Below are 15,916 nucleotides of genomic sequence, written 5' to 3'. Positions count from 1 at the left end.
CTACTCAATTTTGATGGATGTTGTTATGTGAAAATGCAAGTCCAGTGGGTCCAGAGCTCCTGATTATAGGAGAATCTTGAAATTCTTGTTTTCAGGTGAAATTTCCTGATTTTAAATGTTGGCAACAACAAAAAAAGAAAACACGTAGAACTTGTTTGTAGAAAATCTGCCTTAAATACTGGTGCACCTCACAGTTGTGAACCAGCCCCATGGCTATTTCTTTATGTTTCTCCTTTTACCGGCTCAACTATTCTCATGATTTTAACTCCCACCAAGAAACAGAAGACCTTCATCTCCCAGTCTGGTCTCTCCTGTGACATTCAATGCATAAGTCCAGTTATTTTTTGGACATTATAATTGCATGTTCAATAAGCAGTTCAAGTTCCACATGTTCAAACTTGAACTCATGCTTCCCCAGACATCTCCTCCTCCCTCTCAGTAAGTTGTATCACCATCCTCCTTGCCATTTGATTCAGATTTCTGGGGGTTAATCTGAATTTTTGTTGTTATTGTTATTCTCTGTCATTCACAGTTCTCCATAACCAAGGCCAGCCAGTTGTACCCATTACATTGCTTGATCTGTCCTGTCCTTCTGCCACTGTCTTCATTGAGGTCCTTGACATCTCTTGCCTGAATTATCACATTAGACTCTTAAGTATTCCCAACCCATTTGCCTGCCTCCAGATTAGTCTTTTTAAAATCTGTCCTTTCTATTGAGGCCAAAGTGATAAAGGCAAATTTGATTACTCTCCCATCTTCTTGAAACATTTCAAGAGCTCCCCAGTGCCTGTTGAATCAAGTCCAAGGCGAAGAGTAAGGTTTTCAGTGACCTCACCCCTCCTTGTCTGGTACTTGATGCTCTAGCATTTCCAAATAGCCTGCAGCTCCTCACATACCCCACCCTGCCTGCTGCCTCTTTGACTTCAGTTTTTCTGTCCTGTCTTCCCACATTCTTCCCAGTACCCTCTAATGCTTACTCAATGCTCGAGATACTTCTCTTTCTGGGAACCCTTCCCTGAATTTCCTGTTTGGGCCAAGAGTCACTCATCTGGGCCCCCACAACCACTGGGTTTGTATATTACAGTTCTTTCTATGTCGCACTGTCATTGTGTGTTTACGTGTAGCAAGCTGCACTAGGGTAGAAATCATACCCTGATTTATTTGTATCCTCTCCCCCGCCTAGTTAGCATCCATAGCACTTCCCAGCACATGGCAATAACTCGATAAATATTGCTAAACTAAACTGAACTAACATCTCAGTTGGGGAAATGGAAGCAGCAATCCTGGTACTTGGTAATGAGAAATTTCCCAGGGATCAGAATGAGGAGTGGAATTTAGCCCAAGACTTCAGAGAAGGAGAATTCAGGACAAGTTTCCTATATAATTTTGGTTGCAAAACCACATGAAGAAAGCAGAGCTAAGTGGTAGTACGCTGAAATCCCAGAAGATGGGGTTATAGCCTCACCAGACTAAAGAGATGAATGCGATCTTGGACTATGGTAGTTGCATCACGGGTGTCCAGTTTAGAGGTGGGAATAGTCCCACTGTTCTTCATCCTGGTCAGTCTACATCCAAATGTGGTGTCCAGGTCTGGGTCGTCATTCTTGCCTGACCAGGTGAGAGATGAAGACCAGCATGGTGAGAAGTCCCAATGCCATGCCAATGAAAGGGACATTAAAGAACTGGGGATGTTTGGTCTCAAAAAGAAAAAAAAAAGTATTAGTGGAAATCTGAGAGGGGCACAGAAACACTGGAAAGACCCTCATTTGAGAAAGGGGAAAACGCCTACCTCATGAGGCACCAGAGGATGAAACTGGGACAAATAAATGAAAGCTATAGGGAAGCAAATGACAATCCTATGTCAGGGACAGTTGTCTAAGAATCAGAAGTGTCCAGAAAGTAATGAACTGCTTCATCAGCAGTGAAAAGCCCCCATCTCTAGGTGTGTTTGAGGAGATGCTAAACAGCCAGCAGCCAAGACAGTTTCAGAAGTGCCTGCTGCTTGGTGGCAGCCTGGACTAATTGACCAGTAGATGACCTTTCGATATTAAGAGCCTAGAATTCTGTGAGATTAGAAAAACCGTCTTTGTTTCCTAAAGAAAAGGTTACAGTTCTTTTCTTAGTGAAGATGTAGAGCGACAAAAGAGTTGTCATTTGACTTCACCAGTTCAGAAATCATCATGGTGCTGTTTCTTCCACTTAAAAGATTCCACGTTTGGCATTCTTGGTATTCTCCAATCGCATTCTTCTACTTCCCTCAGACTTGGGTCTCTATGCACAACAGATCCTTCAGTCAGTCCCAATTCACTTTTCTTTGGTTCTGCAGGAGTTCACGGAACTTCCCCCAAGAACCAGGGATGATTCTGGAAGGCCACAGAGGTATAGATGACCATCCTGTGACAAGAGAGTGGCTAATTCTGCATCAGCACCTCTGCTGGTCCAACTTGGTTAGAGGAGACTTCTTAAAGGATATACCAGCATGTCTTTCTTCTAAATTAAAACCTTCATATAGGGGAAGGAGGTTTGGAGAGCTCCACTCTTAAAAATACAAGAATAAGAAACAAACTATTTTAAAAAGGAGAAAGTATGTCAGCTTAGCAGGATTTAGAGTTAACCCCTCAGAAGTGATCTGGGATCTGGAGATAAAGTTCTGTTACACAAGAATTTGCCAGAACTTAGAGCTTGGCTAACTTCATCATCTGATTCCAATTGTTCCTTTTCTGTTTTCTCTTGGAAAATTCACCTACCACTGGTGCCCTGCAGCTGGTCTTGTGGAGAGAGGAAATCCAAGTGGTAGGAGCCTGAGACACGGCACCAGGGGACTTCCCCATAGCAGTTGACCCTGAGCACTCTCCCTGCCTGGTTGGATTCTAGTCCAACCTTCCACCTGGTCACCATGGCCACTCCTGACTCCCTCTTCCCATGACCATCACCAGCCTTGTGTCATGCATGTTCTGTAGCCCTGTTTCCTCTCCTGGACCTGAACTGCTACTGGGGAGACTTTGGAAGTCTGCAGACCTGAATCACTGCAATTTGTGTCTTGCGACCAGCTGAGCCAGTTTTCTTCAGCCCTTGCACATCCCCACACTGGTTGTTTCCAATCCAGTCACTCAATATGGCCCCCGTTCCTTTCCCAGAGGACCTTACCGCCCACTTTCCTGAGGCTGCTATACTTCAACTGTCCCATCTGTACTCACCTCCATTTGGGAACCTGTTTACAGAGGAGTATTTCTCTTAGTTCTAAGAAGACACTCTTCCCCTGGCCTCTCAGTTTAGACTCCTCCTGCCTCCTCAAACATCCTTAACTCTGACTTCGGTCCTCAAATCCAGTTCTGTATCTCTAATTGCCTACAGGACACATGTGCTGAGTGTCATGACATCACCAAGTTCCCTGACAACATGCCCCAAACAGAACTTACCATTCATCACAACCCTCCTCCAGCATCACTATCATGGCCCATTTCCTCGTGACGCCCTCCTTCCTTCACAGCCATCTGGTCACCACGAAGGGATGAGCATGAGAGAAAGGCCAGGAGCACTGCCAAGATGCAGGCCATCATGGTCAAGCCCCTGAACCACAGGCAGCAGCTGCTTCCCTCCAGACTTCTGGACAAAAATTAAGAAGGTTAGTTTGAGCCAGTGTTAAGTCTGGTGTTCTGTTACTTTAACCAAAATGCATGCAAAACCAGTACACCAATTCCAGCCAACTTCAGAGTGTTCTTTCTGGCTCACTGAGACTTATCACCAGAATTTAGAATAGCTCTTGAAACATGACCTGCAAATTAACAAATATTTGTTAAATGAATGACTGAATGAATGACTAAATTGTACATCAAAGCATTTTTTGAAACAAACATTAACCATTAGAAACCTCGTGTGTAGGTTCAAAGTTTAATTTTATGTTTCACAGAGAGTGCCTAGGAGATTTCCAGTCTGCTAAATTTAAATTAAATAATCTTACAAGATTTTTTCTTTCTTTATGAGTAGAGGCACTGGTGAATAAATTTTGATTAGACTAATACTTTTTTTTCAGGGCAGTGTGGTTGCAGCTACAATAGGTTAGGAATTCCCTGGTCTGTCACAGCGGATTGTCAGGACTGGGTCTGAACCCCATTTGTAAGCCCAGGGATTACTAATCAGCACTTGTGTCCCTGGCCCTGGTTGTTAGCGGCTCATTTGGCAAAATGCCAACATGGTTAATCACGTCCTGGCTTCCTAAATCTCCGTGTTTTTAACCAGAGCCTTCATTTCCTAGGTTAAGCTGCTCCAAAGAGTTGGGTAACTGAGGCGTAAAGGATGAGTTTTCAGAGGGATGAGATATTTCCTGACCAGGTGACCGGAAAAGTGTAGCTGTCAGTCGTGTCTCGTGTGTCCTGGTAGTCAGATTCTGATTACAAAAAGGAGGCATTGCCAAGAAGTTGTAGGTTTGAAAAATGAAGCTTCGTGTTTCCCCGGTCACTTATTTCAGTGGCTGTCAAACTGTTTCACGGAGTCTATCAAAGTTTGGGGTTGCTGATGCCAGTGGAGGCCAGTGAAACCAGTTTCAAACTTTTGCATTAATCACAAATCTTGTTGTTGTTCTCCTTGGTTAACCTAATACTAAGGAAATGTAGAGCTGCATTTAAAAATTTCCACTAATATATACTGCTTTATTCGTTTCTTATATTAGGGTTCCAGGGAGGTTTCATTTTTTTTTAAAAAAGAGACTTTCCATGTTAAAAAGGTTGAAAACTACTGAGAGGTCAACACAGTGGAGGTACTTGCTTAGGGAAAAGCAATATTCCCTGCCTTAGTGAGAAATCTGAAGGGTTAAATGAAATAATCTGTGTGAGAGCATTTATTTAGCACAGTGCTTGGTATAAAGGTTAGTAAAGTTTGGTGGAAGGAAGGAAGGGAGGGAGGGAGGGAGGAAGGTGTGGCAGAATTAATTAAAAGCAGATGTGTCAGGTATCTTCGGCCTCTCCAGATTCACTTTGCGGAGGCTGACCTATGTGGACACATCACCAGAGCGCCCTTGCTTGGTCTCCAGTTCATTTTGGCTGACAGGAAGTCCGGGGAACCTAGACGGTGGAATAAAGATGAAGTCCGGGTGTTTACTCCCCCAGCCCCAACTTAGGCTGCTTGTGTTCCTTCACCAAAGCAGCTGCTCCTCTCAAGGCAGCCTCCTCTGCACACTCTCCTGCTGGGCTCTGATATCAGTGTTCTCCCCTTGCCTCTCTGGGGCTGGGGGTTGATACTGTGATTTACACTAAGAAATATATGTATTTGCTCTTTGTCCCAGTCCTGGCACATAGCTCCTAAAACCCTTGGAATTCCCTAAATGATGGGGGTGAGGGAGGGTCTTTTGTTAACGAGGCAACTTCTGGAAAGCCCTGGGGTAACCTAAGCATGGGAGCTGGTTGCCAGGGGAAACTACCATGTGATTGAGGGGTTGGAACTCTCAGTTCCCACCCATCGCTCAAACAGGTGAATCCAAGCACCATCGGCCACTGATTTGATCAATTGTGCCTACGAAATGAAGCCTCCATCAAAATGGAAAAGGATGGGGTTTGGAGAGCTTCCAGGTTGGTGAACCAGAACATTTCCACGTGCCTCTGTGCCAGGCCCCAAACTCCATGGAGACAGAAGCACCTTTGTTTGGGATCTTGCCCTGTGTATCTCTTCATCTGGCTCTTGCTTTGTATCCTTTAATATCCTTTGCAATAAGTCAGTAATCTAGTGAGTAAACTATTTTCGTGAGTTCTGTGAGCTACTCTAGCAAATTAATTGAACCCAAGGAGGGGGCCGTGGGAGCCTCTAAATTGTAGCTAGTCGGTCAGAAGCACAGATAACAATCTGGACTGGTGATTGGCATCTGAAGTGGAGGGCAGTCTTGGACTGAGCCCTTAAACTGTGGGCTCTGATTTTTTTCTCCAGGTAGATCGTGTCAAAACTGAGTTCAATTGTAGGACACCCAGCTGGTGTTAAAGAATTGCTTGGCAGCTTGGGGGAAAAAAACCCACATGTTGGAATCGGTATTAGAATTCGTAAGTGGTGCCAGCTCCACTGCTACTAACTCCGGGTTACTGCACTGTCCTTTGTGGTTCCCCTGCGTCCTGCCCACACCTTTGTTAATATCCATCTTGTAAAGGAATGCTTGATGAATTATTCTAACTAGGGGGTGCTGTGTGTTCCTGTTGGGCCCCAACTGATGTAGTGAGTGGCTGCATACTTTGACACTCCAAAAATATTCTTTACCCTTTCCCCCCACATTCTGTATGGCCAGAGGCAGATCTCTGGAGACCTCAAGTTGAGTTTGGCCACTGGGACCACCATCAGGAGATCTGAGGGCTGGAGGAGAGAGAACAGGTGATTTATAACCCCTGCTGGCTTTGGCTGGGCAGTTGTGTTACACTTAAGACCACAAATTCTGCCATCAGTCCCACTCCCAGGGCTCAGCAGTGACCAAGTCCATCACTTCACCCTTCCAACTCTCCGGATGGTAATGGCTCCCCAGCTTCACTGTTTCTGGTTGGTTCCCCTAACTCTGACCCATCTTTGTGAAATAATTATTTCATTAAACTCTCATTTATTCCTGAGGTAATTGTGTCATCTACTCTCTGCCAGGACCCTGGCTCCTAGAGTAAATTTTAGGACTTGTGGCGTTAGGTGCAGATTGAAGTTTTATTCACTGTCAGTGATTCATTTTTAAAGAAGTCTTAGTAAAGCTATGAGATTGTTTGAATTCAGACAAGTAGCAAAGACAAGATTTTCCTTTTATTCCTCCTTCCTGTCTCAAGATAGTAAAGTTCATAGAGCAGAAAAAAAAAACAATGCATTAATTGGTTCTTTGTCCAGCCCAAACAGGGTGTGTGGACAGGGAGGGAGTAAGATGACAGTACAGGGATATGAAAAACTCACAACTGAAGAATCAGGAGCCACATAATTTATCCATAACACGTAGCAAACTGAATGCGAAGTCTTCAGCTCTAGAATGTATTTATACTAAAGGGCATCTCATAGGTTTAGGCTCCAAAGGAACATAAGCAGTGACATTTCACTCTTGAAAATTCAGTAAGTCAACTACCTCTATGGAAGGGAATAGAGTTTCTCTGTTTAGAACTTGGGATATGGATGTGAGAAATAAAAACTAGTAACAGAAAGTTACATCATGGCTCCATGGTCCGTGCTTCCTAAGACATTCCAAGTGAGAAAACCTGTTCTGTATTTAATGAATTTCAGAGAGTATCAGCCTGTCTCTTCCAATCACCATCAATTGATGAGTTAATGTGATGCAACCCTTATTGAGAGCCCAGAACTAGGTACTGTGGATGCAAAAGTGAGTGAGCATGGCAGACGGACACACTGATGACTCCACATCAAAGCAGACCATGTTAGTTACATGAAGAAGCCTCTCATGGGATAAACACAAGTGACTTGAGAGCACGGAAGTGGTCCTGTTGCATCTTATATCTAACATCAGTTCCTGAGGCCACAGTTAAAATCCAGTTCTTTTTCGTTTCTAAGAAGAGATGGATAGCAGCTATTCACTATCCTTCGTGTAATTGCATCTCAAGGGGTAATTTAATGATGACTTCACCTCTCTTCTCGATCCTTCCTGCTAATTTGCCTTCATTATCCCGGTGAGGACGTCCCAGGTCTTCCATCCTACAAGCATATTTCCTTGGCACATCCAGGAAGACATCCAAAGCTCTGAGATGGAGGTGCCCGTGTTTCGCGATATTAACCAGAGGTCATTACAGCTCCCCTTTGCAGTAGTGCTTCCTGGTCTTTTCGCCTATCAACACATAGGAAACAGCGGTATTTTTAGGCTGCCATTGGGCTAAATGGAAGACATTATTTGTGGCTAAAGGCAAAGATCTTAGGACTATGATTGTCTCAGGTCCTGCCTGGTTACCCCATGATCTACGAGGATCTGTGTAGCCCAAAGCCCCTTCACTGAACTAGGAATTTCTGGCATACAGAATGAAGTCCAAGCACCTTATGCTTATGTGGCAGTTAACACATCCAGACAGCGGGGCCCTGGATGGGGCCCTTGCTCCCTGGTTTTGTCCACTCGGACTCTGAGCTCAACTATCTGCTCAGCACAGACATCTGAATACAAAACCCTATCCAGAGGGGTTCTTTAACTTGGGAATTTATGAAGATGGCAAAAGATGATGACTGAAGCCACACTCTGAAATGAGAACTCCATAAAGTTTATTATACATAGTTATATTCAGCTACCCAGAAAGAGGATATGTAATAGGTTGTTTTATTTGTCTCCAGTTAATCCTCACTAAGAAACTGGTAATAACCCTTAACAGTATTCCTCTGTGTGCTTCTCACTGTTTGATTCCTAGGGTACCTGTGCAGGGCTGCTCACTTTTTATCTCAGCTTTTTACTTCTTTTGCAGGTAGTTCTTAGCTTCTGAACATTGGCTGCAGGAATGGTTGATCTTAGGCAAATCTGTCCGTAGACCTCCTGGGAATGTGGTACCCCTCTGGGATTGCATTATTTGGAGCTGTAATACGGGAGTGGAGGAGAAGGAAGAGTGAATTGTGTGTGTGTGTGTGTGTGTGTCTAAGGGATTACTTCCTCTTTGGAGTGACTCTGAAAATGAGCCCCCCATTGCATAGATGGCTGGTTGCCATGACACTTCCTGTGTGACACCTTCAGCATCCTCTCCTGATGTTAATAGTCCAGACATGACTGCTCAGTCACCAGCCAAGGCCCTCACCAACTGGATGCTGCTTATCTTTCTCAATTGCCCCCAGTGCATCCTGTTCCCTGGCCACGCCACGTTTTTAACTTTTCCTGCATACATTTTGCCTTTTCAGCCTTTGTTTCTTTCTGTTAAAAACAAACAAACAAATAAAACCAAAAAACTTCCGCAGTTTGACTTCCTGGTAAACATCAACTCATCAAGATCTGTGAATCCTTCCCACCCCGCTGGTGGAATAAGTTCATTCACTCTTTTTATTCTCATCTCCTAATGTACATACTTCTCTTCCCCAGTACTTATCATGTTGAACTGGAGTAATAGTTATTTGTGTATCTCCTCCCCATCCCTGTGAGACTGCTGGCGCTTGAGGCTAGCAATGGCGTCTTATTCAGCTGGGTATTCGCAACGCCCAGCCCATAGCCTGGCCTGGGAATGCTGCTCTCCCATGTCAAGTGAATGACTGTAGGGCAGGCAAGGGCTTCCAGCGGCTCTAATGAAACTCTTCCCTGCGTGCCAAGGGCAGAGACTCTAGTGGAACAGAAACCTTGAATACAACCCTAAGATTTTGTATCAGGGTTCTTAAAATTTTCACAAGAATTTGTTGCTGATTCCATGCCTAGCGAACATCATGCACGCTTAGGGGGTACCATGTGATCGTGATGATAGTTCTTTGCTGAAATACATGTAGTTTCTCCTCTGCCTGGAGCACTCTTCCCCATGCCCATCCCAAACCAGCCTCCACACATCATCTAAACTTCCTCAATCATTGCACTGTATGATAATGGTCTATTTATTGAACTGACTTCTCCCACTGAACTATAAATCCATGAAGTCAGGGTGTATGTCAGTCACGTTCATCATTGTATCCTCTGTTTTACAGGATGCCTAGCGTGTAATCTGCATTAAATATTTTTTGAATGAATAAGTGAATGAATGAATGAATGAATGAAGTGAGTTATCCTTGTTGGCTCAGCCAGGGATCTTTAATAAAAGAGTAACGAAATATTACCCGATGGAGTTTCAACAATGTAGATCCAGCTCCTTTGAAAGTTAGCCGGGCGAAGCAGGTGAACAAGATAAATTTGGCAACGCTTTAGAACCTTGTAAGAGAGAAGACATTAAGTCAGTGTAGATTTTTGTAGCAAACCCTGAAAAAAATTTCCCTGCTGACTTTTATATACTTAAGTGGGAGCTATTCTTACAATGATTTTAATGATTCATTTGTGTTGCATCACATACCTTAGTAGGCAGGAATATTTTTACTGTTTTACTCACCAGAATGTTTTCCCAAAGCAGCTTTTTGAGAGTAACAGAATAGCTTAGATGGTGTGATACTCAATCCTTCACTGCTCCGTGGTGATATTGTTAGAAGGGGAAAGTTTTTCTATCACTATGTCCCACAGAAGATGGTTTGCCTTTCATTTGGCAACAATCATTTCAGACTGGAAGGTCATGAATAGGCAATTCAGGGAAGTAATACAAATGGCTGATGCATATCAGAAAAATATGCTCATACCATTTTTTGCCTGATAGGCAGAACTTTTTAAGATTTCTGATAAATGGTATTATCAATATTTATAGTATTGCAGCAAGCAAGATATGGGGAAATGGGCTCTCTCTTGCTGTATATGGAAGAGGCTATAGATTGGTACAGGGTTTTTATGGAGACCAACTTGGAAAACAAAGATTTAATCAAAATTTAATGTGCAGATTCTTTCACCCAGCAATTCCACTGTAAGAATCTGTCCTACTGATATACCCACATAAGATGGCTCCATGTGTGTATGAAAATATTTACTGTTGCAACTTTCTTAAAGGACAATCATATAACTTTGTGATTTAAATGAAAAGAGCTAGAGCTCTGTACACAGACAGACTGGTCCAAAGATGAGAGCCTTGAAAGTCTTGCTGAGAAGTGTGGGTGTTCTTCTGAGGGTTCTAGGGAACCACAAGGAGTTTTAGGGAGTATAATTGGTAGAAAGAGGAGCCACCTTCTGGACAGCCTTAGCATCATCTTATATCCAAAAGAATTGTCATTGACATCCCCGCATCATTGACTACGATGAAAATCTGCACTGAAACCACTCCAAGAGGTACCAAGGGGAATTCCACTTTAACACAGAGCTAAACTTCCTAAAATCTTTTCTCCCTGTATCTCTCTTATTTCTCACCTTACAGCAGCACAAATACCTCCATCCTTCTCTCTTTCTCACACACAGTTCCCCCAGATTCCTCTAAATTCAGGCTATAATTGTTTTTAAAAATTCCAAATGTTGGTGATGTTTATTTTTCACCTTAAAAATATTCATTTTTTCAATTAAAAAAATTGGTTACATTTGTTAGCATTAAATGAGAATTGTAATCTCAATGGAAAGCTTTGAATAAAGAGCAGAAATGAGAGTTTTCCTTTAGGTTGAAAAAAATTTATTTTTACTTTATGTAAATCTATAGAGTCATATTGATTATAAGGATAATCAAGTTTTTAGTGCTCATTTCTTCTCCCTCATCTTTGTCCTCTATTTTCACCCTCTGTATTAGTTCTCTACTGTGTAAGAAATTACCCCAAATTCAAAGCACTTCAAATAACACCCATTTATCATCTCCCAGTTTCTTTGGGTCAGGAGGTTGGGCGTGGCTTAGGTGGGTCCTCTGCTCAGGGTCTCCAGGCTGTAACCAAGGTGTTTTGGGGGGCTGAAGTTTCATCTGAGGCTCAGGGTCCCCTTCTAAGCTCATGTGGTTGTTGGCAGAGTTCATTCACTGCTATTATAGAACTCATGGTGACCAGCTTCTACAAGGCCAGCATCTCTGATCTCAGGGAAGCCCAAGTATTTGATTAAATCAGGCTCATCCAGGATGATCTTTTTGATGAATTCAAAGTCAAACCTAGTTACATCTTCAAAAATCCCTTCCCTTTTGTCATGTAACATAATCACAGGAGTGATAGCTCATCATACTCACTGGTTCCACCCACACAGAAGGGTATATTAGTATTTTTAGTCTCTTTAATGGTTGCTAGTCCAATGTTACTTTAATTTGAATGTCGGTACTTAACTAGCATATGAACATCTTTCCATATGTTTCATATGTTGATAATTTGAATTTGCTCTTCTGTGAACTGGCCCTTGTTAACCTTTTTCCATTGGGTTGTTTGATCATTTCTTGTAGATTTGCAAGAGCTCTGTAAGTAGTATTGTATTAGCTAAGTGATACTAGCTGCTGCGACAAACCCCCAAGGTGTGGTTTAACACAGTAGATAGAGGTTTATTGGCAACAGGATGGGGCATTGTGCTCCACACAGTCATCCAGAGATCCATAGCTGAGGGGAGCTATTCCATCTTCAGCAGTGGCTTCAGGTCCTTTTGGCTGTCAACTTCCAGCCAGGACATAGGGGAAGAGAGAAAAGCGCATATGTGGGAGGCTAGGCCTGGAGGATGCTCTCGCTTCCACTCACCTCCCTCTGGCCAGCACCAAGGCACGTGGCCCTGCCCTACAGGAAGGTTGGGAAATGTGGTCTCCATGTAAAACCATGGGGATGGAGAGGAGAGTGAGGAATGGATTACAAACAGATACCAAGAAACCTTTGAGGGTGATGAATATGTTCTTTACCTTGATTGTGGTGATGGTTCCACAGGTGTTATACATTCGACAAGACTCATCCTATTGTATGTACACTTTGAATGTCATTATTGTACCTCAGTTGTATCTCAATAAGCTGTAAAAATATACTAGGGGGAAATGTGTCCCTTGAGGAAAAGGAATCCATTTTGTAAACAGCTAGCCAGTCTCTTTCATAGTTATATATCATGTAAATATTTTCCTAAATTTGCCATTTTTATACAGTCAAATAAATATGTTGGGGTTTGGGGAAGTGTCTGGCTATCAGGATTGGTCAAGAAGTTCTCTCTTGACCCTAAATTTTACTCAGTTTCCTAGATTTTCTTGCAAGCTTCTTAAGATTAATACTTGAGTTTATTCCCTTTTTTTTTTCTCACCAGTTTGGTAAATTTTCTGTTCAGTCCATTTTATTTTCTTGTGTTAACATGGAAATTCTAATATTCTTTTATATCCTGTTAACAGACACTTTGTCTACTCCTATGCTCATAATAAGACATTTTCTCTACTATCTGGAAACAAGCGAGTCATTATTCCCACAAGATGAACTCTGAAGTAGTTCTGAAGGCACTTACTCCCTCCTCTCCCCTCTGTCCTTCCCCGAGGAGATCTTGGCAGTGATGGTACTCCCCCCTCTGCCCTCCCCAGTGTCAGGACTCACTGAGGGCAGTCAATGCTTTCAGTTAATAGTAATCAAATGGCCTTTGCAGCATACTGCTTTTGTTCTAAAAACTCTTGTTTAGCATTCATAATACATATTGCCAGAGAGCCTTCCATTATGTTGCAGCCAGTATTTATTGAATATTTGCTATGTGCCTACCACAGTTTAGGAAGTTCACACGTGTTATCCGACTTAACGTTTACAGCTCTATGAGGCAGGTACTATCACTATCCCCACTTTACAGATGAAGAAACTAAACCAGAGAAAAGTGAAAGAACAGGCTCATGCAGCCAGAGAGAGAGTTGAGTCAAGGATTCAAGCCCAAAGGGTCCCCTGAGAGTCCATGCTTGTGGTCTATACCTGGGAACTTGTTAGAAATGCAGAATCTCCTATTTCTGTCTAAGACCTGCCGAACTGGAGTCTGCAGTTTAGCAAGATCCTCAGCTGATTCGCATTAAAGTTGGGACCTGCTGTTCTTTGCCATAGTGGGGGTTTGTGGGTTCCATGTGATCCGTTTGCTCTGAATTCTGGTGTGGCCATAAACACCTTCGCGGGCCTAGACAGGTGAACAAGAACTTGGTGAGATGGAATTCTTGGGCTGCTGTTTTTTCTCTCAGTTGTCTATGTGGCCAACGAGAAGCACTGTGAGAGTCTTACTCTTTTGCTTTTGTAGCTAACTTATATTTGTTCTGTTCTAGAAACACGCACCATTGTTCTTTTTATCCTTAGAATTCAGGGATTTTAGCAGGATGTGCCTAAAGGTGTTTGTTCTCTCATCAGTCATTCCTGGAACTTGGTGAGCCCTTTCAATTTGCAGACTCAGAATTTTACTCATTGCAAGGAAATGTTCTTCTAATTTGTTTAATTATTGCCTCTCCTCCATCTGTTCCTTTAGCTCCTCTGGAACACGTATTATTTGCTGGTTACATACCCTTCATGCACCCTCCAAGTCTCTTACCTCTTCCCTAATGATTTCCTTCTCTTTAATATTTGCTCTGTGTTTCAAGATCACTCTTCAGTTTGATTGACCAGATCATTAGTAAATCTCCTTCACTTTATCTACTGAATTGTTTAGCTGGGAAGTCATGTTTTTATTTTATTTTAATTTTTTTGATTTATAATGTCATATTAGTTTCTGGTGTACAGCATGGTGATTCACACACATGTACATATATACACACATATACATATACACATATTATTATTTATATTATTTTTCATTACAGATTACTATATTGAATATAGTTCCCTGTGCTATACAAGCAGGACCTTGTTGTTTACCTATTGTGTACATAGTAGTTTGTATAAGTCAATCCCAAACTCCCAATTTAGGGGGAAGGGAGCAAAATCATGTTTTTAGCAGCAGAAAGTCTGTGTGTGTATGTGTGTGTGTGTGTGTGTGTGTGTGTGTGTGGTTACTTGCATCCCCTTAAGTGCTTTCCTTGATCTATTTCCGTCTGTCTTTTCTAGAAGCTTGACTTTACTGGATGTGTGTTCTGGTTCACCTCAATGGTCTTCCTTTCTTTGACTGCTGGACTACCTTTGAGGTGTGTTCGTTGCTCTCCGTTACTCCCTGGGGCTTGTGTCTGGCTGCTAGAGTCGTCTTCAGGGCAGCATCCCTACAGGTGGAGAAAGATGGAGCAGTCTTTTCTCCCGTGAGGCTGCAGGGTAGAAGCCACCAAGCTGTCAGGCTCCTCCTGGGCCCCCAGGAAGAAGTTTGTTTGCTTCCCACTGTCCTGCCCTCTCCCAGCTTCAGGAGCAGGGAGGCCTCTGCTCACTGGGTCAGTTTCCTCTCGGTCTTCTGGGAGCCAAGGAGATGTGGCACACTTCTGTGGGACTAAGGTCATTGTCCCTGAGGACCCCACATCTCTGAGGCCCATGTCTTCACAGGATTCCTTGCTTTGTGAAAAGCTCCTAGTGATGGGAACTGTGGGCAGAAAGGATCCTCCAGCTGGCTTCCCCAGTCCACAGGGCACAAAATCCTCTTTGCTGGAACATTTACAGAGACTAGAGCCTCCTAAATCTATTTGTCTCAGGAGAGGCAGACGGACTGGAGTTAGGCGTGGAGAAGAAAGGAGCCACGCCCTCTGTCTTCATTTTCCCATAATCCCCTTTGCGCTCAGCATTGTTTTCCATGGCAAAAATCCCAGAAACAGCCTATCAAAGGAGGGATGACTAAATCTATTTAGAACATCCATGCATAAAATGCCATACCGTCACTAAAAGGAATCTGTAAAATGATGTTCAAGGTACATAGTACAACGGGGAAAAATGATGCTTCAGAACAGGATGAATTCTGTGATCCTGTTTTAGAAATATTCTCTGTGTATGTAGATACACTAAGGCTTTTTGATTGTAAGCAACAAAAGGTAGTTTGGTGAGCTTTAGCTAAAAAAAAAAATGAAATGAAATTGTTTTTTGAATGAGTGCTGAGATAGCTAATGGACAGGTGGCAAATGCTGGACCAGCAGGAGTCAGGAATGAGAAGGGAAAGAACCAGGGCAACATCTAGGCCTCAGGACACAGATCCCTTCAGAAAACAACCAGTGACGTGGCTCAGCTTCCAAGCCCCCATCTCCCTGATACTCCACTGGACAGAGATGATGGAACTGTTTTGGCTTCAGGTGTCCATTCTTGGCTCAACCAGCCATGCCCAAGAAGGGTAGAAAGTATATAGAATAGTCCACAGGCCCATCTCTGTGTATCTTGAGTCATTCTCAAAGAAAGGAGCATGACTAGGGGCCTAGCAGCGACCACACAAGGAGTCCAAAACGTTTTGTAAACACAGGGATAGAACTGAATACCCATCAAACTGGTACCGTGACAGTTTCTCTGCCTTTCCTTGTTTTCGATGATCTCAACAGCTTTGAGAAGTACTGGTTGGGTATTTTGTAAGATGCTCTGTACTAGGATTTGCCTAGTGTTTTTCTCGTGCTTA

Source organism: Camelus ferus, chromosome 1 (genome assembly GCF_009834535.1).
Source record: "Camelus ferus isolate YT-003-E chromosome 1, BCGSAC_Cfer_1.0, whole genome shotgun sequence".
NCBI lineage: Eukaryota > Metazoa > Chordata > Mammalia > Artiodactyla > Camelidae > Camelus > Camelus ferus.
The sequence above is the reverse complement of the archived record's forward strand: the minus strand, read 5'-3'. Positions refer to the sequence as shown.